This window comes from Liolophura sinensis, chromosome 8 (assembly GCF_032854445.1).
Source record: "Liolophura sinensis isolate JHLJ2023 chromosome 8, CUHK_Ljap_v2, whole genome shotgun sequence".
NCBI lineage: Eukaryota > Metazoa > Mollusca > Polyplacophora > Chitonida > Chitonidae > Liolophura > Liolophura sinensis.
Genome location: NC_088302.1, coordinates 18362229 through 18389799, shown reverse-complemented (window position 1 = coordinate 18389799; position 27571 = coordinate 18362229). Strand labels below are relative to the sequence as shown.

At 37.9% G+C, this 27571-nt stretch overlaps 1 protein-coding gene across 3 annotated transcripts in view; it reads left to right on the top strand.

The window, feature by feature from the left end:
* The first annotated feature begins 4850 nt into the window (after window positions 1-4850).
* The window catches only part of LOC135473958 (semaphorin-1A-like), a 233143-nt gene continuing 210422 nt past the window's right edge, over window positions 4851-27571 (top strand). For all 3 annotated transcript variants that reach the window (XM_064753926.1, XM_064753925.1, XM_064753924.1), the window contains exons 1-2: window positions 4851-4928; window positions 7644-7715. The gene's annotated coding sequence lies outside the window, so the exon portion shown is untranslated. The remainder of the gene's footprint in view (window positions 4929-7643; window positions 7716-27571) is intronic.

Below are 27571 nucleotides of genomic sequence, written 5' to 3'. Positions count from 1 at the left end.
AACGATGGTAGATAGATCTTATTCATAGATCTCTTCCTTTGCTAGATACACATACGAGTTGTAGAATTACAAGGATCGAGCTTGCTAAAGATTACTCTATAAGTTGTATAGGCAAATCTTAATCTACAAGGACTATATAGTCATTTTGGGAAAAGTTATATGATCCAATTACATGAAAAACAGGCGTCATTTGTACATGCTGATTGTTGATTAGGTTTGTTTCGTGACATCATATGTAAATGTGGACAGGTGGAAGATACAGAGAGATACAGGAAGAAACAGAAAGTTATACCTAGGTATTTCACTACATGAAGGTATATAGGTCATACGGAGTTGTCGGCCTTGAAATGATATGAAGGGGAAACTTAGCAAGCTATTATGTTGTGTTCGTTTGCTTGTATAGTATATGTAAAGATTCGACAACATTATTTCGTTAAAAGCACGACAATATTACGGTCTTAACAATGTCTGTTCATAGCATGATATTTTGTATAATGCAAATATGGGCCTTTTTTTAATGTTTTAAACATAAAGTGATGGGAATTAGCATACGTAATGGATGTGACGCATCATAGTGCCCCTATGTCCAACCTACAGCTACTTCTCGGTAGGCCTAACTATCTTCCGTTACAATTATACATATCATTTTATTTATTAGGTTGCCCAGCACTCTCTGCTGGGACACCCATTGAAATCGTTCAGATTTTGATTATTTTTCTTCCGTTTTTTTTTTTATTTTTTGAAAGCTTTAAGAGCCGTTTGAGGTTTTGATCAAAACCTTTAAAAATCATTCTCTCAAGAACCAACCAACGGATTCTTTTGAAATTTGTCATACTTGTAGAGTGATCCCAGTTAGAACAAGTTTGAAACAAATCTTCGACATGCATTAAAAACTTTGGAAGCTCGCCATTGGTCGAAATTATGATGTCATAAAAAAGTGTCTTAGTTGAGATATGGTCAAAAACTGTTTTTAGTCACGTAATTTCAATGACTTGTAACTCGAGAATTACGAAAGCTAAAAATCTGACACTTGGACCAAATTGTAGCCCAAGATATGTATTTTCTGTTGCATGCAAACGAATTTGATTTGGCGTACGATCTATAGTTTTCTCACTAGAAATACTTAAATGACACCACACGACTTCAGAAATAGAAATGTAAGCCTGTGCATTTAACATAGACTTAGGAGGTAACTGTGTAGGCCTATTACTATACATGTGCTGCAGGTAACCTGCCCCATAGGCCGCCTGTCACCGAGAAATGAACAACTCTCCCTCCAGTCCAGAGCTACTAAAGGACAATTTTCAACGTTTGCACGTAAAGCCAGCCCTGTTCGCAATGCATCATAGCAATCCCGACAGCATTCTCCCATACCCCCGTGCTTTCAGGAATATAAGTCCAAAGCCATGGCGAAACATACGCAAAATGTCTATCCATACATGTGCCTTGAGTCATGACGAGCCCAAAACTTGTCACTCTTATAAGGCCAAATTCAACCCCTAAAGAAATATCGCAGTTTCCAGTTTTTATTCAGGTGCTCATGCTGGCTTCCTCTCCGGCCGTAAGTGGGAAGGTCTGGCAGTCACCTGCGGATGGTCCTGGGTTTCCCCAGGGCTCTGCCCGGTTTCCACCTACCATAATGCTGGCCGCCGTCGTATAAGTGAAATATTCTTGAGTACGGCGTAAAACCCCAATCAAATAATAATAAATAATAAAATTTTATTCAGGTCCAGACCTAACACGCCCATAAGGAAGAGGCGGGCTTTAGGATGCCGCAAAGAACAGTAACTACGAAACCGTACGCCATGGCTTTGGACTGAGGATCTTTTTTAAAGGAAACATCACACAACACCGCTTATTCCTTCTAACTATTCAGACCAATATTTCACATCTTTCTTGTCTCCTAACATTTCCTGTCACCTACATCCACTCTGTCTTCGCCCGCTCTCAAAACTAAATTGAGCCCTTGCAAACAAGATGGGACACTAGAGTGAGGTGATTGCACGCCATGTGTCGAGCAACATGAAATATACATAGTCAACCAGGTGCGGTTATCGCCAAGGCATAACTCGATCGAGACGCTGTGGTGGTTTTCAGCACTAGGTGCATTGTATATGATATCTGGTAATGTGGGGTTCAATCCCAGTTGATTATTTTTCATTTTTGTGATGCTTTTTCTCCATGTTGCCTGTTTCTGGAAATACTGTTACAATTTGTACATGCAGGTTGAATGTGTTGAATTTTCCATTGTCTATGTACTTTGGCAGTTGAATAAAGCTATTCGTCGTGATTTGTGTCAGCATCTGCTGGTAAACAGATGTTTTCCAAGGCTTATCATGGCGAATTAGTCCAGTGCATTACTTTCATAGTGTTTTCTTACATGACATTCAACTGGGGCCTTGATGCTTGGCCACCGGTATCGCTGTAAGGAACGTAACAGCTTTAATTACTGATTGTGGGGCTGTAATAAAGGTTTAATAAAACTGGTCTATGGAAATTTGACTTTGTAATTTGATTTTGTTAACAGTTTGAACTGTTATTTGGATATTTCGTTTAGTATTACACGTATAATGCTGCCTTACTGTATACCATGTCAGAGACACCATATATTTATGGACAATGCTCATGTCATTATATGCGTTTAGTACAGTTTCTCAGCTAGCTTGAGCTAACGCCGTTGATATCACGCACATATTTAATGTGCGGATTACGCCGCGGACACGTTGGTTTCCTCCACCCATATTAAAGACATATCGCCGTCACATTTGTAAGTGAACTATAAGAAATTACTTACATTCCACGAATGTGACATAATTCACAAGTGCATGGGAGTATCAAGCCAAAGGTCGGTGGTTTAATCCGGGCACTCCAGTTTTCTCCTCCCCCCAAAAATTGGCGGCCTTCGTATCAGTGAAAAATGTTTGAATATGGCGTTAAACAACAATGCAATAAATAAATAAATAAATATTCATTTATTTTATTATTGATTGTCCATGAGCATGACGGTAGAAAAACAGTTAAAAAAAACAAACAAAACAAAAAAAACAGTTCAAAGGCGACAAATGAGCCAGTGAAAAGTCACATGTCTTTTCTCTCACTTTATAGTGCAATTAAGCGAAACTTTAAGCGATTGGGCGATGTGGTATGCACTTCATTTCGTACAGGTCATCGCACGAGTGTAGACACTATTGCAGAGGCGACAAGTATCCTCTGAACAAGAAGAATCATAAGCTACTTCTTTGGGTGTGATGATTAAGTGAGTGCACGGTGAACGCCTACTTCACTTTGATATCCCCAAGTACCGGTAGGCCTACCACTCTTGTTCCAGTGTATGCCATTAACACGAACCTAAATATATATGTACATTGTATGCACTAATATACAGTGAATTTATTATTTTATACCATAACTAGAGACGAAAATTTAAGTTATAATGAAAAGAACTTTACTTCTTCATTTTCACTTTCGATTTCGATATCCCCAAGTACCGGTACCATTCCATCTTGCTCCAGAAGATCGGAGTCTCAGCAGTGAAATCGCAGGTTCGAGTCCCGCTTGGTCCAACCCATCTCTGGCTGATTCAGCTGCTGCGTCAGGAAGTTTGTCAGATACATGTCAAAGGGCAATAGGTTATCGCGGTTTATCTCGAATACTCGGTTTACCTCTGATACTCGGTTTAATTCCTTCACTCAGAAATCTAAACGCTATCGTAAAAGTGAACGCTAGTGAAATAAATCGTAGGCTTTTGTGTGAAGACAAATGAAATAAATTAATTAATTAATAAATTAATAGGCAAATTATTTCGAATAAACTTGACATAAACCTGCACGCCAACGCATAAGTGAACACCAATGAAATAAATAAATAAATGCTCAATTTCGAATGACACCTACTTCAGGTTTGTGATCAGATAGGTAGAGTCGATCAAGTACACAAGTCCGGATGGCTTGTATAGCAACAGAGCGTTAAAACTACCCATAAATATGCTGCGTAATTACAAATTACGTAGCAACAGGTGCTTGAAAGAAACTAAAGGCGCTGTTGACGGAAACAGGGGAGAATACTTTATATTGTGTGTCTATCTGGAAACACAGACTGGATTACGTCCCATGGCCTGCCAGTCCCTGAATCAATACAGTCAGATCAATGGCCCAATCTGAGATTAAGACTCATGCAGATTGAGGTCTATCATGCAGATTGAGGTCTATCTTAATCCCATACAGGTCTAACCCGGCAGTTGAGTAACATATATATGCATATAAATGTATACCTTATTGGTCCACCAATATTTTAAATCCTTTCTAATTCTCTCTGTCTTGTAGGACAAAGCGCTATGAATATTTCTACCTTTTTTAAAGACAGAGGTAGTCTATGACAACCAAGACCTGGGCAAGCTAACGGAGAACTATCCAAATTTTCCACTAAAGCAACCAAACTAAGACACAGAGAAAACATGGTTTTTATATTCCCTACCCACGTTTATGAAAATATAGTAATTAGGCAGTGGCAGATTATTCATAGAAAAGTTTATTGTGCATGTCAGATACATGTATTTAGAGATTTATTATTGGTATGGAACATGATATTGTTATAAAACACAGGGGGAATGCCTTAGTCGAATGTTGTTCATTATGTGTCTAACTTATTTAGGCCTACGTATGTGAGAAATAGAAAATATATATGCACGTTTGTGTTAGCAAAAAATGAGGTTAATCTTAATTACTGATGAACTTATCAATGCTGTATGTAGGCCTATTCGCTAATTTATAGTATGAAAAAAAGGTTGAAAAAGTAAGCGTGACGACTTCGTGCTTGTCACATGACAACAATTTGGCGCCACATGGCGGCCAAGCCACGCGGTGGGTCGCGTGAAACAGGAAAGTGACACATTTTGGAACTCGAAGGCGTAATCGGTTTATACCTACATGGTATGTGGCATCTATTTATCTGTGACTTTTGGCCGGCCAAGTTTTATATCACAGACTTTGCACTTTAAACTTAAAGTGGGTGTGTTGGAGAAAAACCTAATAAGCACCGGCACCGTTCCACTTTCAGGTCCTCATCATGATTAATGTTGACTGCCAAGATATGATGATGACCAGTTATCATATCCCCTGATTTAGGTACATAGTAAACGTCTGTACATCAGGTATTCCACTGAATGAATTTTTATATTTTTTTTCTGGTCTGGTCTCATTAAAATCTCCCATTATAGTCATTATGGAAGCGAAAACTGGGACCATCCACTGAAGCAGAGGAACATAAAATAAATTAATCCCCCCTCCCTCTCCCCATCAGCTCCCCTGACCTTAATAGTTCAATTAAATGAAACGTTGAGGTATATTTTCAACAGTTTCTGATATTTTGGGGCAGGCAAATATAAAAAATTATTGATAATAGACCTCAACATTTAATTGAACTACCCTGACCTCAACACCTTAAATTAAGGGTCAACACCTTAAATTAAGGGTCAATATGTTTAGTTGTTCACTCATATTGAAAAGCTCAATTACAAATGAAAAATTGATTTTGTACCATGCACATATTTATAATTTCAGCCACACGCATGATAGTGTTATATTTTATCCACTTTCATGGAGTATCACAATGATATAAATGAAATCTGATATATGTACATGTACATTTTACACCTGTAATCATATATTTGATAACCTTAAAATTTTCCCAGGTCATTAATTCCATTGAAGAGCTTGAAATATGACCCCTTTTGACCTTAGCCCAGTCTTACTACACAGAGCACTGGGTGCCTATCGATCAGTTCCACACCGAAAACTTCACTGATGAGGAACTAACCCGCCCATATATTTGGTATTATCTGATTCTCTAAGTCATCCGAAGTATAGTTATGTCATAGTCAACATCGATCAATAAAAAAACCATCTTGGAACAGTAATCCAGCCCTTCAAACTTTTGAGTGAAAGAAGTTGAATAAATGTCCGTCTTGATTTTGTTCAAGACAAGACAAGACAAGAGCTCCTGCCAAGCTCTGTGCTGAATATTTCTACCAGTGGGTCGTTTTGTTTGGAATTTATTTAGTTTTTACTTTTTTTTTTTTTGACCTTCAAAAATAAGGGTACTCTAACGGCCAACATGCACCTTGTCTGAGGTTCGAGCATGAAACATGGCAGACATGTGGACTTCTCCATACAGATTTCTCAACAGCTGGATTACAGTTAAAAGAGGGATTACCAGTGCACGTTCTGACAACGTTTAAATGCAGACAGATAATTTGGGGACTCATTGGAATAAACTTGAGTTATTAAGATGCTCTATTTTAACCCTACCTCAACACCCACACACTTATGTATTAATTAAATGATGTGATTAGGTACAGTCTGTTGAAATCAAACAGTGAATCATACAGTGAAGTTTTTCTCTCTGCTTAAATTCATGCGTTTTGGAAGTTGTGCTTTGTTTAAGAAGCGTACAAAAAGTGGGTGTAAACTGTTTATTCGCCACTTTAAGCAAATTTGAAGTTGACTTCTTTACTGCCATGTCATTTATCGGGCTGGCATGGCTGTTCTATATTTATCTTTCACCATGGTGAACTTGGGACATTGTTGTGTTGTTGTGCTCATTCCATGGCCATGTAAGGGGAGGGAAAGATCCCTATATAGGTCAGTCTAGGTGCGAAATTATGATAAACTGTTCCGAAACTGTCACGTACCTGACAGATACCTGTAGAAATGTAGGTCACGTGTTACGTGTGGGACAGCATGTGTAATTCTCGTCTACGTGAAAATTGCATGTAGGGTACACTTTCTTAAGAGGTTGGGCATACCAGCCCAGCTAAAGTCCACGCTCAAGTTGGAAGGAACAGAAAGAATTCATGTGAAAGTGCATTCAGTGAAAACTTTATCTTAGCGCTGTGTTGTACGAAAAGGCACCACGCAGGAATGTTAATTATGGTCAATATTTAGTCTGAAACACCGTCTTAAAATTCCTACATCTTCACATACTGGAGCCCATGAAACCCACACATGCATGCACCGAAAGAAAAAAAAAATCAAAGGAAAAAAAAAAAGGCATGTACAAAGAAGATGTGATCATTGTTGATTCAATCAAACCAGTTTCTAGATTATACAAATATAATTTCATTCTTCTCCCCAAAAATAAGAACTGCAATTATATTGACAATATAACTCAGCAAATTGAAGTGATTGAAGAATTCAGCAGCACCAAGAACATTTTGACACCAGGAGAAAGTCTCCCATCAGTGTCCTGAATGTGCATAAAAACTTCTGTGTTGTTGATTTCTGACAACTGACAATACGGATAGTCTGATTTTATGATTTATGATAATTTTGGGCTTGCATGGCCAGAACTGATCGACTTGTGTATGATGTGTAACAGGATGTTTTGGCCTCCTCCATGGCGATTGATCTACATGTAAATCAAGTTTGGACAACTTTTTAATTGACAACAGCTGTCATTTTTACCATTATTGTATATGCAAATCTATGAGAATTTTATCTGGCCCTACTAGCTGTAAAGAGTGATCCACAAGCCTTTATTCAAAATTAAACATCTTCCAGTAATAGTTATGTCTATTAAACGTCGTGAATTATTTTTATTTAATGTTTATTGGCAAGTTTGTGTAATACATTGGTGTTTGATTTCAGCTTCTACAGTTACGTTATGCACAGATGTGAGCGGTCAGTCTATTGTAGCAGACAAGTGACAACAGTTTACAGGTAAGTTTGCCCCTCACCATGTTCAATGAAGTTGAATATGAGCTAGACTATTCACTTTGGATACTTGACTACTACTATAGAGGAAGATGAAACAGAAAAAAAGCCTGGTTCAGGTGTTGTTTCTGGTATCCCTCTAACGATCATTCAGTGAGGCAGCAGCATTGCGAATATGACGGCATTGGGATCTTCGTTTCATCGAATTACATTTCAAGAGGCACCATTATGATTTCAAGTGTATTTTCTTATTTTTAAACATTTTTGTTTTTTCTGTTTGGCATCTTTAGATTTAGTTCATTTTTCTTTAGCTCTGGAATGAAGACAACATAATTTGTATGCTCCTGATATCAACATGGTTTAAACGTTTGCATGTGGCTGACAGACAGTGGACCAGCAAGTTGGCCTACACCAATTGTCTCCCCTGTCACACTCTGCAGGCCAGTCATACCAGCTCTGTTTAATAGTACAGTGGGTGGCCTCAGTGTTACCATGTCACATGCACTGTACATCTGAGTAAAGATGATGTAAATGTTCCTAGATGTTAACATCAATCGTCTATGTCTATATTAGATATTTTGAAATATTTGTCATTGACTAGGTTTTAGCTTCAATGGAGTTGCAAGTTAACTGCTTAAAATTTACACGGCTTTGTTGAAAACTACCCACTTCTTGATTGTTGACAGGTGTTGTGAAACGTTGATATGCTCTCAGTAGTAAATCTGAAAAAAAAATTGCGCAAACACAGGTAATGTGCTCCATAATGAAGATTATCCAGGGGCTTAATTAACAAATAATACACTGATAACTAGTAATAGGCATCTGATTGTCAGAGATTCTGTGATTTTTCTTTATGGAACTGACACTGGTAATTACAGTTGTGAAATTACTGTGATCAAATGTTATTTCTAATTTCATAGATTTATTTGTGTCGTATTATGTCATTGTGGAGTGATTGCATGGGGCTGCCTCATGATTGACATAATATGGTCATTGTGCCTGTTATTTGCCGTATACACTTCCTTACATGTATGTTGCTCCAATACTTTGTTGACTTTATTTATCCTGGCTGCACTTGTGGCTATTTGTTTGTGGGTTATTTTTGACTGCCTCTATAATTGTACATCCTTTGGCTTGTGGAAGTGACCAGAAGTCAAATTTGCCTATGCCGACACAGCCTGGTTTGTTCTTCATCAACTGTGACACACCTGGTTATTGTTTCATGTCACATTTCCTCTCAGTTATATACAGATTTCCGCCCATTTGGTGTATATTGACCCAACGCTGTATGTATGGCTTTTGCGACTGCCGCTAACAGCGAACAGGTGGAAATGTGTGGCTTGAAGTCGTATACTGGGTTTACTGTTTAACATTGAACAAACAAGGGACAAGTCAGTTAAACAGTCTGTCCCTCAGTGTACAGCGGGCCCTGTGGGTTGAAGGCCGCAGGCGTTGATGCTCAGTTGTAGCTTGTGCTACTCATATGTCATCTGTGTGCTTTCCTAAGCTCTGCAAACTCCTACCTGGCGAGGGCAGAGGTCAACAAGCTATTGACAAGAGCTTACCTCAGGTATAACATGCTAAGATAAACTGCCAGTGCAAGAAGATGAAGTGGCCTGTGGATATTCAGATGTTAACAGTTTGAAGTTAACAGGCCTCTTAATTATGTAATATTTGTAATACATGTAGGTACATGATATGAGTACCGTATTTCTTCTAATTTTTGGGACATTCGGTTTTCTCCTGCATTTTAGCCATTATGTAAGTAATTATAGCAGGAATATTGAGTTTCGTTTATCTCACCTGGTTAGTCCATCTAATGAACAACATACTCATATCTTTACTTTTCCAAAAGGCTGGTAAAGAACTATAGTACTGTATTTTCAGCACTGCTAATATCTGTCCCCAATATTAGAAGAATTAGGGTAATAATTTCAGGAGCTGCTGGATGTGTTGATATACAGCTTCTTGACAGCATGCAGGCTATTTCCTTGTCATACCTGTGCGCATTCAATATCAACCGCAGAATTAATGAAATAAATCGGACACAAAGCACTTACACGTTTTTAAAAGTAAAATGTCACTATATATCCTAAAATGACCTAAAATTTCACACACAAAAGTGCATTTATAGAGGCAAGTAAATGTCACAAAATATTATTTTTGGTGATGAGACTTACAATTTTGGAGTGGAATATCATCCCGTGTTCCAGGCAAACCTCAAAAAACCTTTCTAAAAATCAATAGAAGCGTCAGAATCAGGAAAAATGGGCAAGTTAGTCATGGACGAAATTCATGGGTCATTTAGGGTATGTGTGTTTCTGATACAACAGTTTCGTAGATACTAATTATAACAGCATTATAATTTCATGCGCACAATATTAACATTACGAAACATTACGAGGTTAGTTTGTAACGATGTCTATATATGCTGATGAAAATTGGTTTGTAGTAACAAAGAAGTATGGATTTGACCATGCAATTGCTTTCATTCAAGAATTTATTCAAATATTTCCATATATTTCTTGCCGTTATTTATTATTAGTAATTGTGTAAAGTTTCAAATTGTTACTTTTTTTTTGAAGAAGAAGTGAGTACATGCAGCTGTATTCTTATGCAGTTCTAAATAAGAAAAAAATGACAGTTTCATTCAAGAGCAAAAGGGTGCATCTTCCAATTGTTCATATTTTATGCAGAGATTTGAAAATGTGCTAATAAGGAAGGCATGGCATGCAATCTGATTTGAGCCTAAAGCAATGCGGCTAGCTTAGAGTCTGCCATATTACATGTACAACATGCATCTTGCTTGCGGGAAAGAGTTTGGAGAATATGAAATCATTCGCAGCTGTTGGCAAGAGGACGCAGGAGTGGGTCTAGAGCCAGTGGGTATCTTCAGCCCTGTAGGGGGCTGTCAAAAGAGAACAATAGGCACTTGACTGTGGACCAATGAAATCATCAATTTTTGATTAACTTGACCAATCATCACAGCTGAGTAACTCTAGTGGTTTATGCCCTTGAGAAATGCATTGACAAGGTTGTGATATATGCTTTCCTTTCTCCTTTCCTAGCCATTTCCTAACCACATTTCCTGATATTATTAATGTTTCATTAACCCATAAGCGGCTTTGATCTCTTCACTGAGAAGATGAGTGAAGGCTGTCCGTTTTCCCCTTCCCTATGGTTTAGATAACAGTGTACTTCTTGTACCGGTAATGTTAAGGATATAGCACAGAAAAATTGGATGAAAATATTCTATTATGACTTAAACATACATGTAGACAAAAGGTGAAGTCATGTAGTGACATCCCTGGTTTATGACTCCTGTACTGAGGTAATATGCAGCTTCCATGGTGATCAGGTGCATATCAGCTTCCATGGTGATCAGGTGCATATCAGCATCCATGGTGATCAGGTGCATATCAGCTTCCATGGTGATCAGGTGAACATCAGTTATCTGCCATTTATTCATCAGAAATAGATGCAGTTTTAATTAAAGTATATGAGATGTCCTTGACTGAAAGATAAGCTGTTGTTAGGAAGGGTTAGTAGCAGTTAAGAAGGGTTATATACTAAGAGTAGGAAAGATGCCGTGTAACTAATCAGCTAATGGGCTCCAGGTTAGAAAATCATGCTCTCTCAATCTGGAAATAATGAAGAACACATTTTTTGCTGAGTTAAGTTTAAGAGTACATTTACAGAAGACCAGGTTTAATCAAGAGAGTAGGTTGTCTGGAAGGTTATTATAGTACACTGGGTTTCACATCTGTCTGGCTGGCTGAGACAAGCAATATGAATTGTCTGGAAATCATCAGTAAAAATACAGAAGGTAAACTGAATCCCGAAATTCTCAGCTGTTTTTTTTTAAATGTAGAAAAATCTAGTGGAATTTTTCCTGAATCTTGTTGGATAGGCTTTTTTGGGGGAAAATGAAATTATGTCATTTTAGTTCAAATAAAATCAAAAATACTTTTAGTCCCTAAAAATCATTAACATGGGAGTTACTAGGTAATGTATAGTTGTTAACAGTTGTCCAAGTAGCACTGCATGATGTACTGCTTAAACCTTCTATTCTTTTGTGATTTTTGAGCTTACATGAACGTGTACGTCAGTGATTAAAGCAATCCATCACAGGTGTCTGCAGCAGTTTTGATCGCTGGTGGGTAATATGTCTGAATAGGCTCTTAACTGCGTAGTTAAAATCAAAGCAAAACTTAACAGCCATTCGGGTTGTTTTCCTGGAAACATCATCAGGCTCTCAGGAAATTCCCATTGAGTCTGTGTGCAGACCTGCTATGTTCACAGAGTAGAACCTATAACTCAATGCCTGATTGAAACGCTAGATTTGGGAAGGCAATCATGGCCCTAGGTAAAACTATGGCTACTCCATCACTTGACCAGTGGTCAGCTGTTTCTGGGATGCCTCAGTTGACCACCAGATGGACAGATGTATCAAAAGCGGGATGACCAAATGGTGAAAGCTGTTTAGCCGCAAAATGGAATTACTGTCTAATGGTGAAAGTCCCTGGAGTGAGAAGTGAAGAGGACATGGGTCTATTTCAAGAGAGCTGGAGATTAGCAGACCTGGTTGGAATCAAACTTCATGTTCTATTAGTTCCACTTCACTTGTTTGCCCCCCAATTATTATCTGCTTTGCTGATTCTGCTAAAGGCAAGTGGAGAGTGTAAGGAGACCTGATTGTTAAAGAGCTGTATGTGCTTGGTACCAGCTAGCATAAGTGTCACTGCATGAGGTTGAAACAGGCTGTTCTAGGATAAAAAACATTCAGCTGAAAAAGTAATATCTTGCAAAATGTGGTCGCCAGGTACAGGTGTATTTCATTAAAAGTAAAAAAAAAAACAAATATGTGTAAAGGTAATATTCATTTATTTATTTATTTGATTGGTGTTTTACGCCGTACTCAAGAATATTTCACTTATGTGACGGCGGCCAGCATTATGGTGGGAGGAAACCGGGCATAGCCTGAAGGAAACCCACAACCAACCGCAGGTTGTTAAGGTAATAAGAATGAAAAGAAATTGTTTGCCATGAGATACAGATGTAGGTTTATTAAGTTATTTTGATTTATTTATTTATTTAATCGCTGTTTTACGCCGTACTCAAGAATATTTCACTGATACGAATATTTCACTTTAGCGTCCATCATATGGTGGGAGGAAAACGGGCTCTAAACCCATGGCCATCCGCAGGTTGCTGACAGACCTTCCCACGTACAAGTTATTTTGATGTGCCCAGGTTTCTAAGGTTTGTTGATTAATTTTCAGACAGATGATTTTAAGCAGATGACCAAGTTATAACCACAGGTGAACAAAAATAGTACCCTAATTCTTCAACCTCTTTGCATGTCAAAGAGCAACTTTCAGTGCTTTTCATGCACATTTTTAATTTGATTTTGGAGATAAAACTACATTGGAACTTCAGGGCTTCACAAAAAGTATAGTTTTATCAGCCTACACATGCAGAATAATGCCTTCGGAATATTCTTGAATAAACACCTCGCAAACATGTGAGAAGGTTGAAGAATTACAGCATATATACAGATACTTCTGCATAGAGACATATTATGTCTTATTTTGCACTTTAGACAGCCTTTTAAGTACATGTATTGAAAAATATGAAAAGTCTGCCCTATTCATGCAGTTTTTGTGACAGTTCAAAGTATGTAAGTCAGAATTTTTAATATTGATGAGAGATTTTATTTTTTACCTGGAATCTAGGCATCTAGACAGACAGATAGACATGTACCTACAAGCCAGCCACCAAAATTGACGTTCTGGGGCAATAAGACAATCCTAGAGCACAAACTTCACTGTATCAAATTCTCTATCGCAGAACATGCATTTCTGTACCATCTGTCATTACATGGTGAGAAATAGATTAAAAAATTCCTGGCTACAGATCTTGACCTGTCTGTCCCAATCACCGCCAAAACTTAATTGGATTAATTGGTCATTAGCCCAAGGCCAGCCTGTTCTCAACATTTCATCCATATCCCATAGCCCAACTTTCTGTGTAAAGTTGCTGACAGACAGACAGACAGACAGACAGGACAACAGAGAGGCCAACAGACAGACAGACAGACAGACAGACAGGATAACTGAGAGGCCAACAGAGAGGCCAACTGATAGGACAACAGGCAGGCCAACAGACAGGCCAACAGACAGACAGACAGGATAACTGAGAGGCCAACAGACAGACCAACAGACCGGACAACAGACAGACATATAAATTAATGCCAGCATCATGTCAGAGGCTGGTACATGTAATAACATGTGTTAATTACCATACATGTATTTTAAACTAATTTACATATTTTAAGGTGTAGGAAAGCATTTTATAATTAATTCTGTGCGTGATTTTCACCTTTTTATGACTCGGTGAATCAATTAGTTGCTTCATTGTGTGGCAATTCTATTCAATCAGTCAATCAGTAATGGTTTTTTTTTTTTTAGAAATTAGAACATTTAGAGTCACAGTGGGAGTCATTCTACACCAAATTCATGATTAAAGGAATTTTTATACTGATGTCCAATTAAACATTCTTGCAGTTTCCACTGGAATGTTCAGTGCTCAGTTTCAATAAAATCACAATATGATCGAGCCGCGGATGACTAAGACTCGAGCTCACTGTAAATTTATTGGTCATTATGACGGGAGTCTCCTGAATGGTATTTTGAAAATTACAGAGCGATTCCCCAGGTACATGTCGCGAAATGACAGATTAAAGTTGTGTTTGACCGTGACATGCAATACACAGGGGACTCTGGGTGATAAGGTACCGGTCAAACGAACCAAATTTGGTTGCTGATTGTTGTCGTTGCACAGCTGGGCCGTTTGGCCCGAAGCCTCCCAGAGGCAGGCCTTGGCAGGCATGGGAATGGGCAGTTTGCCCTGGTACAATGATAAATCATCATATTAACCCTTTATCTTGTTCTGGTCCTGTGTCCAGTGATAATTTCCACTGACCACTGCCTTTCACCCAAGTCTCCCTGAGAGGGCCTTATTCCCCGAAGGAATTGTTATCTGTCCGGCTAATCAAGATGCATTGGCCACAAAGCCACCTGTCCAGGTTTTACTGTATGGTGTGAGTAACTCTGTTCAGGAGTAACTCCCAGAGATAATTTGAGGTCTATGGAAATAATTTTGAAACCTTTTAGTTTTCTCATCTTGTTATTGAAAACACTTATTGTTATTATGCAAGTTTGAAAGGCTATAGTATTGTTACATATATGTATTTAAAAGATACATTGTTTTCTTTAGGCTGAAGGATTTCCTACTGAAAGTTATTCTGTCCACCTGTAGCTGTTGAGGTGGGGTTACATACCAAGGGTTTCATTTTTCCTTGTACCGTCCACCACTTGCTTGGCGAAGTAGAGTTTTTGTTTCAACTGAAATTGTTTTTTTTATTTATTTCGACGGACCATTTGAGATACTAAAATTGAATATTTGTAATAATTGCCACACATTCCAGTTATCAGGATACCAGTACAGTGAAGTGTAAGACCTGCCAATAGGCTTAAAACCTGCCAAAAGGCTTAAAACCTAGAGCTTCAGTCTAGATTGACTGAAACTCGCAACATGAGCGATTGTGTTGACATCACTTTTAAAAAACTTTTTAAAAAAAGCAGTAATGAATCAAGACAGAATGGTCCTTTATTAATGGCTTTTGGCATATGTGGTTGTCACTCTCAGTCTGTTAAAGGACATGTCAATAATGATCTAAAACAAAATAAAACATCTGAGCGAATGAAAAATCATCTTACATGTACTCTAGAAACTAATCTGAACGTGCATCCAGATGAATGCTCTGTGCGTTATCTAAATTCTCTTGAAATATTATCCTGACTTGTCAAAATAAATGAAGATTTCAATCATCAAAAGCAGTTCAAAACAAAGTGTGATTTGACTAATTGACAGAGTACTGATCACATGAAATTTACTGCGAAAATCAGTCACCAGTAATGAGAAAGTAAAGAAAATCACAAATAGTGACCTACCCAATGAAGTATTAACTATAATGATCTTTAGATAGAGAGTCTACATATTTAGAGAGATAAAGTACACTGCTACTTTATGTAACAATGAATTGTCACTTTTTCCTCGATGAATACAGCTTATTTCAGTGGCCTGAACTGAAATCCTGTCTATAAACTTTTTATAGCGAACTGATCTCACTGTTAAGTGTTTATATCTGGCAAAGAAGGTTTTAATTTCGCTGCTATAAGCCATTTATCAAACTTCAGGCTCCCAAAAACGATACCTGAAGGCTTGCCATGAAAGAAACTGAAGATAATAGCGCCATCTGACGAAAGGGGAGGAAACCAGTCAGACCTTGTGTGCTCATATGCAGTAACTCGTGATAGGTTAATGTCAAAAGCAGAGCAATCGGAAGCTGAAGTAGGTCAAATTTTTTGTAAGGACAGATTTGGCAGAGACCAAAGAAGCTTACTATGTGTCATATTTGCTTTCATATGCCCCTCCTCTTCTAAAAATTTGCCTTCTTAAATCTAACCAACGCAGGGGCCTCCGTGGCTCAGTCGGTTAAAGCGCTAGCGCAGCGTAATGACCCAGGAGTCTCTCACCAATGCGGTCGCTGTGAGTTCAAGTCCAGCTCATGCTGGCTTCCTCTCCGGCCGTAAGGTCTGTCAGCAACCTGCGGATGGTCGTGGGTTTCCCCCGGGCTCTGCCCGGTTTCCACCCACCATAATGCTGGCCGCCGTCGTATAAGTGAAATACTCTTGAGTACGGCGTAAAACACCAATCAAAAAAAAAAAAAAATCTAACCAACGCAGAGGGTCATGAAGAGTTCCGTCAAAGGGAAATAACTTGTGATGCGAACAGGTTGCTTTGCAGACTTTGGATATGTTCCAATTGAGTTTATGTAAAATTTTGAATATTTTTTTCTAAAAACAACCTCAAATTGAATAAATATAACCAGTTATTGAGTTTTTTATTCAATGGATGGACCAAATTCGAGCTCGTTCAGATGACTTCTATGTATCCCTGATACAGTGTGGTGGGTTTCGTTGATTTCATAGCCAGTATTTGTTTGTAAGTTTGAAAACTTTGTTTTATTTTGAGAAGTTATTCTCCTGAGTTAATTGAATAGCAAAGTATAATTTATATAGTAATGGATTGTATGCAACTTATGGAGTAATTAGTTATGGAGTAATTACATGTAGTTATGGAGTAATGATAATAGTTATGGAGTAGTGGTCTGTAATTTTGTATTAATTGTCGCCATCCTCATGATGCAGTTTACCCAGGTAATTATAGTTTTTTGGTGCTTGACAATTATATTAAAGGTAAGGAGCATCAGCAGGTAACATTTCTCTGTTTATGAATTGAGTGAGTTTGAAGTTCAGCTTGATCAAGTCCAGATTGATTAGACATGGGAAAAACTTTCTGGACTTTTTTTTGACACCAGTCGCACAATAGTGTTTTTAAATGTGTAGAAATCAGTACATCATTGAACGTGTTTACCAAAGTTCAGAAAAATCTGATGAAAAACCATGTTCAAAATATCTGGAGAATACAACTTCCTTATCATTGTGAAAGCCTACAGTTTACTAATGCTATCCTTATCGTGCAGTATTATATCCTGGTTTAGATACAGTTAACGGAAAATGTAATGAAATTATCTACTTTACAGAATAATTGACTTCCCTGTTTTCTCATCCCCAACATCCTCTTTCCTCTATTTTTATTTAACTCTATGGCTTCCCTGATGTTATTAGACCTTTCGGAGTCTGTTTTTATGTTGGTCCAATTACACGTGAAACCATGCATTTTTATGATCGTCATGTGTTTAATTACTGATCCAATTTATCACGTTCGATGTATAAAAGGGTTTGAAGGAAGTACATGTATTGGAATATTTAGGTAAAGATTCCAGGAAGTTTTTATCTGATTTGTACTCATAAAAATCCAATTTTTGCATATTTAGATACAAAATAAATCATGTTAAGGGTGGCATTAAAGTCTGCCAGGACTGCTTCATAGAATATTGATAAACACTTAAACAAATGAAACATTCTAGTATCTGAAAGTGTAACCATGACAACATGTGTTGGTAGGCTTGGATGTATAGAATACCTTTAGAAAATACATGTATGTACGTATCTCAAGTAATATTCGAACAAAAGCGCAAGCATTTAATTAGGTGGTGGTGAAGATCTGTTTATTTGACATTGGACGTGTAGTTTTGATGTAATGTGCAGTCCTAGATCGTAAATGAGAGAAGAGCTGAGCTATTGTCTGGCCTGAGGCTGTGGAGAAGCTTTGGATGCAGATGGCATTTTCATGTGATTGAGCCATAAAAATCCAGCCCCCCCCCCCCCCACTCCCAAAAATATCCTGCAAAACAAATTGCCAATAATTCAGTCACAGTTGTTTTAAATTGCATGGGGATTTGATCAATTTTTCCATATTAGATATTAATTGATAAAAACATTTCCTCCCACCTCTTTCCCCCACAAGAAAAAAACTGTTGGAAACTTTTCAACAAAGTTGTATGGAAGCCATTTTGTTTTTTAGCTCTTCAAGGCATGGGGATATAGTCATCTGGTTGTTGTCTTGCCTTGACTCTTAGCACTGCCTGTTAGAACAGGACATGTATCAGTCTGCAACGCCGTGTGCTGTTTTTGGGAGGGGAGAGGGGGAAAAATAGCCCCCTCCGGAGCTTGCTAATTGGCGGGATGCAGGGATTTACAACTCTCTGATGTCCAAGGCTTGTGGCGACACCTTTTGTCCATAATGTCACACACTCAAAGTCGGGGCACACCAACCGAGCCAGTTTGTGTAAGGTTGTTCACTGAGTCAACATTGCGTTGGGCCAGTGAACTTTACATGTTGTGCAGTCTCACACTCTTAAGGTTACCGACATGTTTTTCATGTCAGGTTTTGCAGGAGTTACGTAATCGCAGCGGACATGATGTTGACTCGTTTTGTGGTTGTCTATCGGCTGGGTTTCTTGTCATCTTAAAATCTTGTCTGTGATAATGAGGCTGGGAAGGGTAGACCCATTTTACGATAGTGTTTATAGGTTAAAGCCGATTTTGATCGAAGTTTTTACACTCCTTTTTTTTCCTCCTTTACCTTTTAAGTATTTCGATCTAAGGCTGCTGTCTTGAATTTGCACACATGCATTAGGAATATCGATAATTTATGCTCTGTGAAGCATCACATATGGTATCATATATGTCAGACAGAGCTATAAATATGTCTCCACTGAAACACTACGGGGATTGTTAAATAATTGTCATATAAACAGAAAATGAAAAAGTGAAAACAAACAAATTAACAAACCTACATGTGGTTTCAGTATGCGACTGTGGATGGTCATGGGTTTCCTCCACGTTCTGCCCGGTTTCCTCCCACCATAATGCTGGCCACCGTCATATAAGTGAATTATTCTTGAGTATGGCGTGAAACACCACTTGAATAAATTCAATATGGGAATGATTTATTTGAAAATTTCTTGGGAATTAAACATACAATTCAAAGACTTCCACAAATCTATTTGAGATGGCTTGTTTGACTGTTTGTTTGACTTTATGCTTTGGCCCCCATTTCCATTCCATGTAGAGCTTATGTATGAGCTTGGAATCCAAGTACTTGATTTTGTTGAATGGTTTTCAGATCTTTGAAGAGAGTTTATTTTGGGAAGTATCCTTGAAAGTCCTTGATTTTTCAGTGTTGAATATCAGTTTGCACTGTGTTATAATATCAGTTTGCACTGTGTTGTAATATCAGTTTGCACTGTGTTATAGTATCATTTTGCACTGTGTTATAGTATCAGTTTGTGCTGTCATAATATTAGTTTGCACCGTGTTGTAATATCAGTTTGCATTGTGTTGTAATATAAGTTTGCACTGTGTTATAATATCAGTTTGCACTGTGTTATAGTATCAGTTTGTGCTGTCATAATATTAGTTTGCACCGTGTTGTAATATCAGTTTGCATTGTGTTGTAATATAAGTTTGCACTGTGTTATAATATCAGTTTGCACTGTGTTATAATATCAGTTTGCACTGTGTTATAACATCAGTTTGCAGTTTGCACTGTATGATATCAGTCGGCAGTTTACACTGTGTTGTAATATCAGTTTGCACTGTATTATAATATCAGTTTGCACTGTGTTATAATATCAGTTTGCACTGTGTTGTGATATCAGTTTGCACTGTATTGTAATATCAGTTTGCACTGTGTTATAATATCAATTAACTGATAAATGTTAAAAAAATAGTATCTGTTAATCTTCACAAGAGTGCTTCTACTTGGACTGAATGGTCTGTGAAAATTTGGAAATCTTATATTTGGTCCTTTAAAGCTGTGGATAAACATTTTCTTTCGTGGGTGGGAACAGTGCTGACGATGTGTAGACTGGCTGGTAAGTGTTAAGTTAGATGTCGTCCATCACACTCTATTGTGCACATCTCACACTGACCTGTCGAGCAATGATTTCATTTCATGGTGGACAGACATTAGCATCGGTCACTGCAATAGAGACCAATGATAGTGGCTATCAGTGGTGTGGAGCTAATGACCATTACACTGGTCATCAGACATCTTGTTATCCTGTTTCAAGCGCAATTCGTCTCTGGGGAATCTACAGTTACGGCCCACAGAATGTAATTTACACTTAGGTGGAGGGAAACCATTGTTCAGTAGTTAACACTCTTAGGAATGGCTGAGCACTGGAAACATGCCTCAACAGAACACCCTTATTTTAATGAAACCTGATTAAAAGCTGTGATTTATTTGGCCTAATGATGAAGTAATTACTGTTCATGGGCGTCTGGAGACGATAAGGGGAAGGAAAAGGTAGGTAATAATTCCGTGATGTAGCCATTGTTCCTTGAATCCTGTAACAACCATGTCTGGCTGGTTAGAGGTAATGACGAGGAATAAGGCAAAGAAAGAAACTTCTTGAGCTGTACATGTACATTAATGTTGCACTATTAGCCTGGCGTCAGAGCTCAGATTAATCTGTCTACTCTTTTGATAATGACTGACCAGCGAGTTCTTCTTAGCTGGACAATTTTCTTCTTGATTTGTTCCTGAAGCCAACGGCAGTTTGTGCTCTGAAGGTCAGCTGTAAGTGGGATACTCGTGTTCAAGCCTGATATTGGTCGTGCCTGCAAGTGTTATATTTGGCACTGGTGACATTTGCTGGTGTACACCTAGCTGATGGAGTTTAGTTGCATATGTTCATTCAGTGATGCAGCACTTGATGTATGTTGATATTGATTGAGGTTGATTGTCTACTTGTACAGATATCACTGAAATAGTATTGAGAGCTATGTTAATCCTGAACGAAGCATACAATGACTCAAAATAATCCCCTTGGCTGTGCTATACACAAACCATAGTGCGCTAGGTGACAAGCTCTCATTCCATGTCTTTGTAATGTGTTTAATTATTCAGCCATCAGTCTTTTGATTGAATTTAGAATGAATGAATGATTATGGCTTAAAACCACGTTGACAATGTCACAGCTATATCAAAACAAATTAATATTTAAAGATATTTAAAATTAATGTGATCACAGGATACAGTATGTATCAAAGAACAGATTAAAAGTGAAATGCCGTATATTTAAGAAAAAGGGAGAAAATATGCCATAAAATACCTTTGACTCATGTGTTCAGGATCGAGTTACAGGGCAAAAAGCTGACATTTTCTTAAGTATGTCTGACATGCTGCTTACAAAAACACCGTGATAGTTTTCCGTGTTCTTTTCCCCGGGCATTAGATTTATTGGAGTGTTGCTGAAGTATCCGGATATTTTTTTGACATCACTCCATTATTTATTCATGGAGCAATTGTATTTAAGGTGGCTTGGCTCAGCCTGGTCGACTGTCTGTCTTCATTATTGGTACAAGTTGGACACAGCTGGTAAGCCCATGTGCAGAATTCACGTAGCAGAAAACCAGCAATTTCTGGGAACAAGTGGTGTAGAATTAGATGTAATTTATCGTGGACTTGCCAGTCTGATTCAATCCATGGTCGGAAGGTTTCAGTTGAAGACTATATTTATCATGATTTTGTGCCTCATCTATATAAAAATCATACATTTTACATGAGCTGAGAATGGAAAAGTCAGAAAACAATGCTCTCGATTTAGGAATTACATGCAACATGTATATTTTCACCAGAATTTTTGGCAAGTTGAATATTTTTGAATGAATTTTTTATCAAACTTCATCATGTTCCATCGTGATCTATATTCTGCTACTGTAACAGAGGGAGGTCTTCGAGTGCTTTTGAATCTCTTTTACATTTATGGATTACGATATGGAAGCAAATTGTAATATAGGGTGAATGGTTTAATATGGCGTATATTTTTGGATATAGCCTGAAACACAGGAAAAAACATTTTTTTTTTTTCAGAACAGGTGTATGGTCATCAGAACACATTTGTCATATGAAGTAAAGCTAATGAGTAATGCATTCAAAGACTAAACTATGCCAGTATTCGCCAATTGCATTTTGATTCTGATCAAATAAGATAATGATTTAATTAGGATTCAAAGCGTCATTTTAATAAGAACTTCATTAATATTCTTTGCTTGCTTTTTTTTGTGCTTGAATTTTATTATCTACCTTTAATGTATTTAATCCTCATGGTCAATTGATGTAAATGTTAACTCGAGGAAGTGAACAGGAAATTCCATTGTTATGAACTGTGTGGTCTAGGGGAAGTGATTCTGGACTAGGAAGGAAATACTGACACCTGTGGTCAACCACTCTACCGCAGTGCTAAGAATACAGATATGGATTAGAGAATATCTGCTTAGTGGTAATTATGACCTGCTTGTATATGTGTGTACCTGTATGAACGGTAAACTGTAAAGCAGGACGGAAACATAGTCCTAAATACAGTGAATCACTAATAAATGACTTAATCAGATAATGGTTTCTTTAATACTGAATGCAGGGCTTGTTCAGGGAAGTAATCATAATATAGCCAAAAACCCTGACCTATAAAGTTCCTGGCTATGGCTGTTCGCTACTGTGCATAGCGTCCGTGCACCTGGTTATTCCTGGTAGCTTCCTCCTCATACATATTGCACAGACAGCCAACATATTTATAAAAGATTTTTTCAGTTCAGATGTGAATGAAATAAACAAGATAAAGTGATATAGAGTAGGGTATATGGAGAGAATCCATGTTTGCGAGTTGTTCGAATAAAATGATTGTCTGTGTTCATTTCTGGAAATATTTTTGGAATACGCCAATAAAGAAATGCTACATGTATATGGTAATTAAGAAAGTTTTAATAAATGTTCATATGTAAAATGTACCGATACGTACGTTCAACTGAAATCAGATTTAATCTTAAGGGGCTCTAAGAAGAATAAAACTTTAATACCGTGTATGGATTCGGGCTGCTTCATTCAGGTTTTGTGGGTGTACTCTAACATTGCTGTGGCGAAGACCTAAGCTCATTTTCTTCATATGTTCATCCCATTTGAGCTTAATAACTTGAGATTATGAGGCTTCAGATATCATTATAGTAACTAAGTAAAATCTTAGGGGTATTTTATGTTTTACTAAGCCAGCAAATTGTCTTCCAGCTTACTTGGCTTAAAATGGATGGTTTGGCTTGTAGGTATTAGATTCATAAAGCTCACATCAACAGGTGTATAAACTTTTGGCAAACAGGAATGTTACAGAATTTTTGTTCAGGGTATGGGAACATTAAGGCCATCATTGGCAGCTTTGTGAAAAAATAACAATATTTTAATGATTTAGATAGGAGCATGTGTGTGTTCCATTGAAACATTTTCTCTGTGTAATTGAAGACAAGGGGGCCTCCATGGCTGAGGGGGTTAGCACACCAGCACGGCACAATGACCCAGGAGTCACAAACCAATGCAGTCGCTATGAGTTCAAGTCCAGCTCATGCTGGCTCCCTCTTCGGCCGTGCAGAGAAAGGTCTGCTAGCAACTTGCGGATAGTGGTGAGTTGCCCTTGGGAGCACTGTTTCACAGTGAACACTTTTGTACTTAGGCAATTTATTTGTCAAGATTTGTGACACCTGGCATTTCACACTTTTGACACTTCGCAAATCAAATTGACATACATGTATAGGTAGCTCTGGCATTCGATCTTCCATTTTTAGTTAGGGAATGGATATTACCTGTTGGGAGAAACCCATTTGTGGAAATTGATAGCGGAAAAGAGAACAAGAAACTAGGACTGCAATAGCTTTCAGGTGAAATTGTGTTTGCTGTGCACATGCTGTGAACGCTATTTTGACTGCAAATCAGGTATGAACAATTTAAATGATAATGGTTTCAGAGAGTTTTTAGATTTTCCTTGGGCAAATTTTGTTGAATTCCTTAGTTTGAAGGTGATCACACTTCCCCCATGGTGATTCACTTTTTGTGACAGATGTATCGAACCCCTTTCCCCTGAAAAAAAAAAAAATAAAAATCCAACTCACAGTAAAATACATGTATAATACCTCAAGGATGGATGAATAGATTTTTGATAAAATATTTAACAAAGATATGACTTGGCATGGCCTGTATCAACAGCATGAGGTCTGTAATTCCAGCCAAGGTGTTCCCGGGGCTTGGCTGTACCTGGTTTTAATCTAATTAATTCTGGAGCTGATTCCGAGCTGGCCCAGGTTAGGGGACTGCCTACTGAAATGCTGGCCTCTCCCACTAGCAAATATAATTGTGTTTGTGAATAGAATACTAATCTCTATCTGGTCACTGGTAACATGCTGCTGAGGCAGAATGCGACCAATTTCATCCATGGACCCTTTGGGGGAAAATAGATACTTTTCTTCAATTAAGGCCTGCATTCATTGCCCTTCAAGTGCTTGTGTAAAGGAGTGCGTGAAGAATTAAGGTGGATGTATTTCGTGTAGCATGGTGCCCATTTTTTTGTTGGTTCCTTTTTTTTGGCAAACCATTTACAATTATTGTCCCGTAGTCAGATCTGTCACCAATGTGCTGTTTTACTTAAGTCAGTGAACAAGTGATGTCTAATTTTTGTGCAAGTTTTGTTACTCTTGATAAACTGGAAATAATTCTTTCTTTTAGATGTCAATTACTGTTTTTTCCAAATTTTTGATTTACATTTCACCGACATGCCTTTCCTACAGGGAAAGTGCTGTTCTGCCTTATTATCTCCCTTACCTTGATGCAGGCACTTGTGCCTGTTAACAGCGAGTACATTACACAGGTGCATATTGTGCAGTCGCAGAACTTGCAGACAGATGGTCAATGATACGTCTCCTGTCAACCGTGGTCTTCCTCTAATTTTCACTGGCCCTATGGATCCAGGCTTGGAGCGTTATACACTCAAGGACACCCCTTTTTAATCTCCATGTCTAATGTAATCTTAATTCCAGCTACTCATCTGCAACTTAATTAGTCCGTCTCGTAGATTGCAGCATTTTCATGTTCATTTGGGGTGACAGTTTTTGTTATGTAGATGAGTTTAGGAGTTTTCTTTTTTTCTGCACCAAGGGTTTTGATAACAACTTTTTTTATTGTCTGTCTTTAATGAGCTAGTTGATGAGGAAATCGGGCTAGTGAAGGCAGTAACCGCGGCAATAAGACATTGACACCTAATTTAAGGTCACGGGTGCTTACTGGTCACTTCGTGAAATTGACAACTGTTTCTGTCAACCTTTGTGAGGAGGAAAACGAGGCCCACTATTTGCACAGGGATTTACCCTATCCTTAGAGGTGGTGTTTGTCAGACAGAATCATTGCTACGCAGTTTGCTTTGTAAAGGACTAGGTCAACAAAATTTGGATGGGATGTGATGAGTTTGTGATTTTGGGTCGGACATACGTTCTTTGAGCAAAATAACCATGAGCCCTGATTTGTGAACAACAAGCCCCTGACATGCTCACACATGACAAGCCATCAGACTTGTAAAAATCGATATGGATCATTTATCATACGAGCAAACAGTGGAAACTCCACCAACTTGCTTTCAACAATTCTTGTGCAATCCTGACACCTAAAATATCAGATAAAATTAATTATTTAATTTTGCGCATTTGGATAATTTCCTGTGCAGAATGGCACACTGTTACTATAATAGCTCAATGTAAGTTTTAAATATTATATTTTGCTAATTTGTAATGAATTTACATTTGTTTTGTAACATTGAGCACATTTTGTATCCTTTTTTAAAACTTTCTTGAATCCATTTGCGGACAAACTGGTATGAACTTCGCTATCCTGTTAAAGACCAGACGCATTAATACACCAAGCGGTATCACAGGTTCAAACCCCTCAGCTGCTCATGTGACTTCAGCTTTACACGGTTTTGTATGCATGGTTCATATGTACACACTGAAATCCAGTGGTGTACTAATTCCTGTAGGCCTACATGAACAGGTAAAACTTTCATATATTTAATTTATTTATTTTATTACATTGTTGTACGCCTCACTAAAGAATATTTCACTAATACAACGGCAGCCAGCATGATGGTGCCTAGAAGAAAAATGTATTTTAGTACAACATTAGTTGGTATATGTAGAACTATTTACCATTACCTAAATGGCTGCCATACATGAAGGTACTGATATTTGTGATGTGGCGTAAAACGGTAATCATTCATTCTAGCGATGTTGGTGCAGTGATGACTGTATGTGTCATCCATGCTGGATCCAGTGAAAATGAAATTTTGATAACCCTTTATAACATTGGGTTAATTAAATACTTTGCATGGAACCATTTTTTTTTTCTCCTATGCTCATCAAATTTCAAAAACCAAAGTCAAACCAGGTGTAATTTTGCTGTAAATGTATATGTATGCTGTGTACGAGACCATACTGTAGACAAAGACTAGAATACCAGTTGATTTCGTGAAAATTTCTGATTTAATTTGAATAAAAGATGCTGTTAGACTTCAAAGACCATGATCAATGTTTCAATGTAATATTCAGGTTCAAAGGAATTGATATGAATCCTGTTTGATGTCGTTCTCTTTGAAGGTTTTTAAATGAGTTTTACTGTTCGATACTGTGCTCTTGACAAGACATGTACCTGAAGTTTATTGCCTCCTCCAGTATATGCACAGCATATGAAATTCGAGCCTTAAAATGCATTCTTTCTACCAAATGATAAACTGTGACTCCAATAAGCATCCAGGATGATCAAGGTGTTGGTTGTCTGTGGTTTCTTGGCCGGCGGTATTGGTGCACCACTTCCATAGCTGTGATGGCCACAGCTGCTATCCCTCCTCATATTAGATATTGATGGTCCGTTAGTTCCTGGTGTGTACAAAAGTAACAGCCGGAGAGTCTTCACGCCATCCTCTCGCAGCTGATTGGCTGTATCTGTCGGTTCATATCTGTGGTAGGACAACTGTTTATATGCCCACTAGATCGTCCATGTTTGCAAGATTAGGTTTCATAAGAGCAGGAATTGTTGGAAAATTGCCTAAAGTGGGTGAATAAAAGCTGTATGCGATGTGCCCGCGATGGCTGTCACCCTTCAGCTCGTAGGTTCAAATCTAGGTTTTGCCAACATTTTTTTGTTTTGTCTTTTTGATAGATTTATTTATTTATTTGATTGGTGTTTTACGCCGTACTCCAAAATATTTCACTTATACGACGGCGGCCGGGATTATGGTGGGAGGAAAGCGGGCAGAGCCCAGAGGTCAACGCACGACCATCCGCAGGTTCTTTTCTTTTTGAGCTGCCCTGGCTACTTTTCGTACAACGTGTACCTGCATGGTATTGTGAGAGATAATCATCATCCGTGAAATTTTAAGAACATCAATTAATGTAAATGATAGACATGTAGTTTTTTGTTTGCAGTGATATTTTTATGAAGGTATCAAATGTAATTTAATT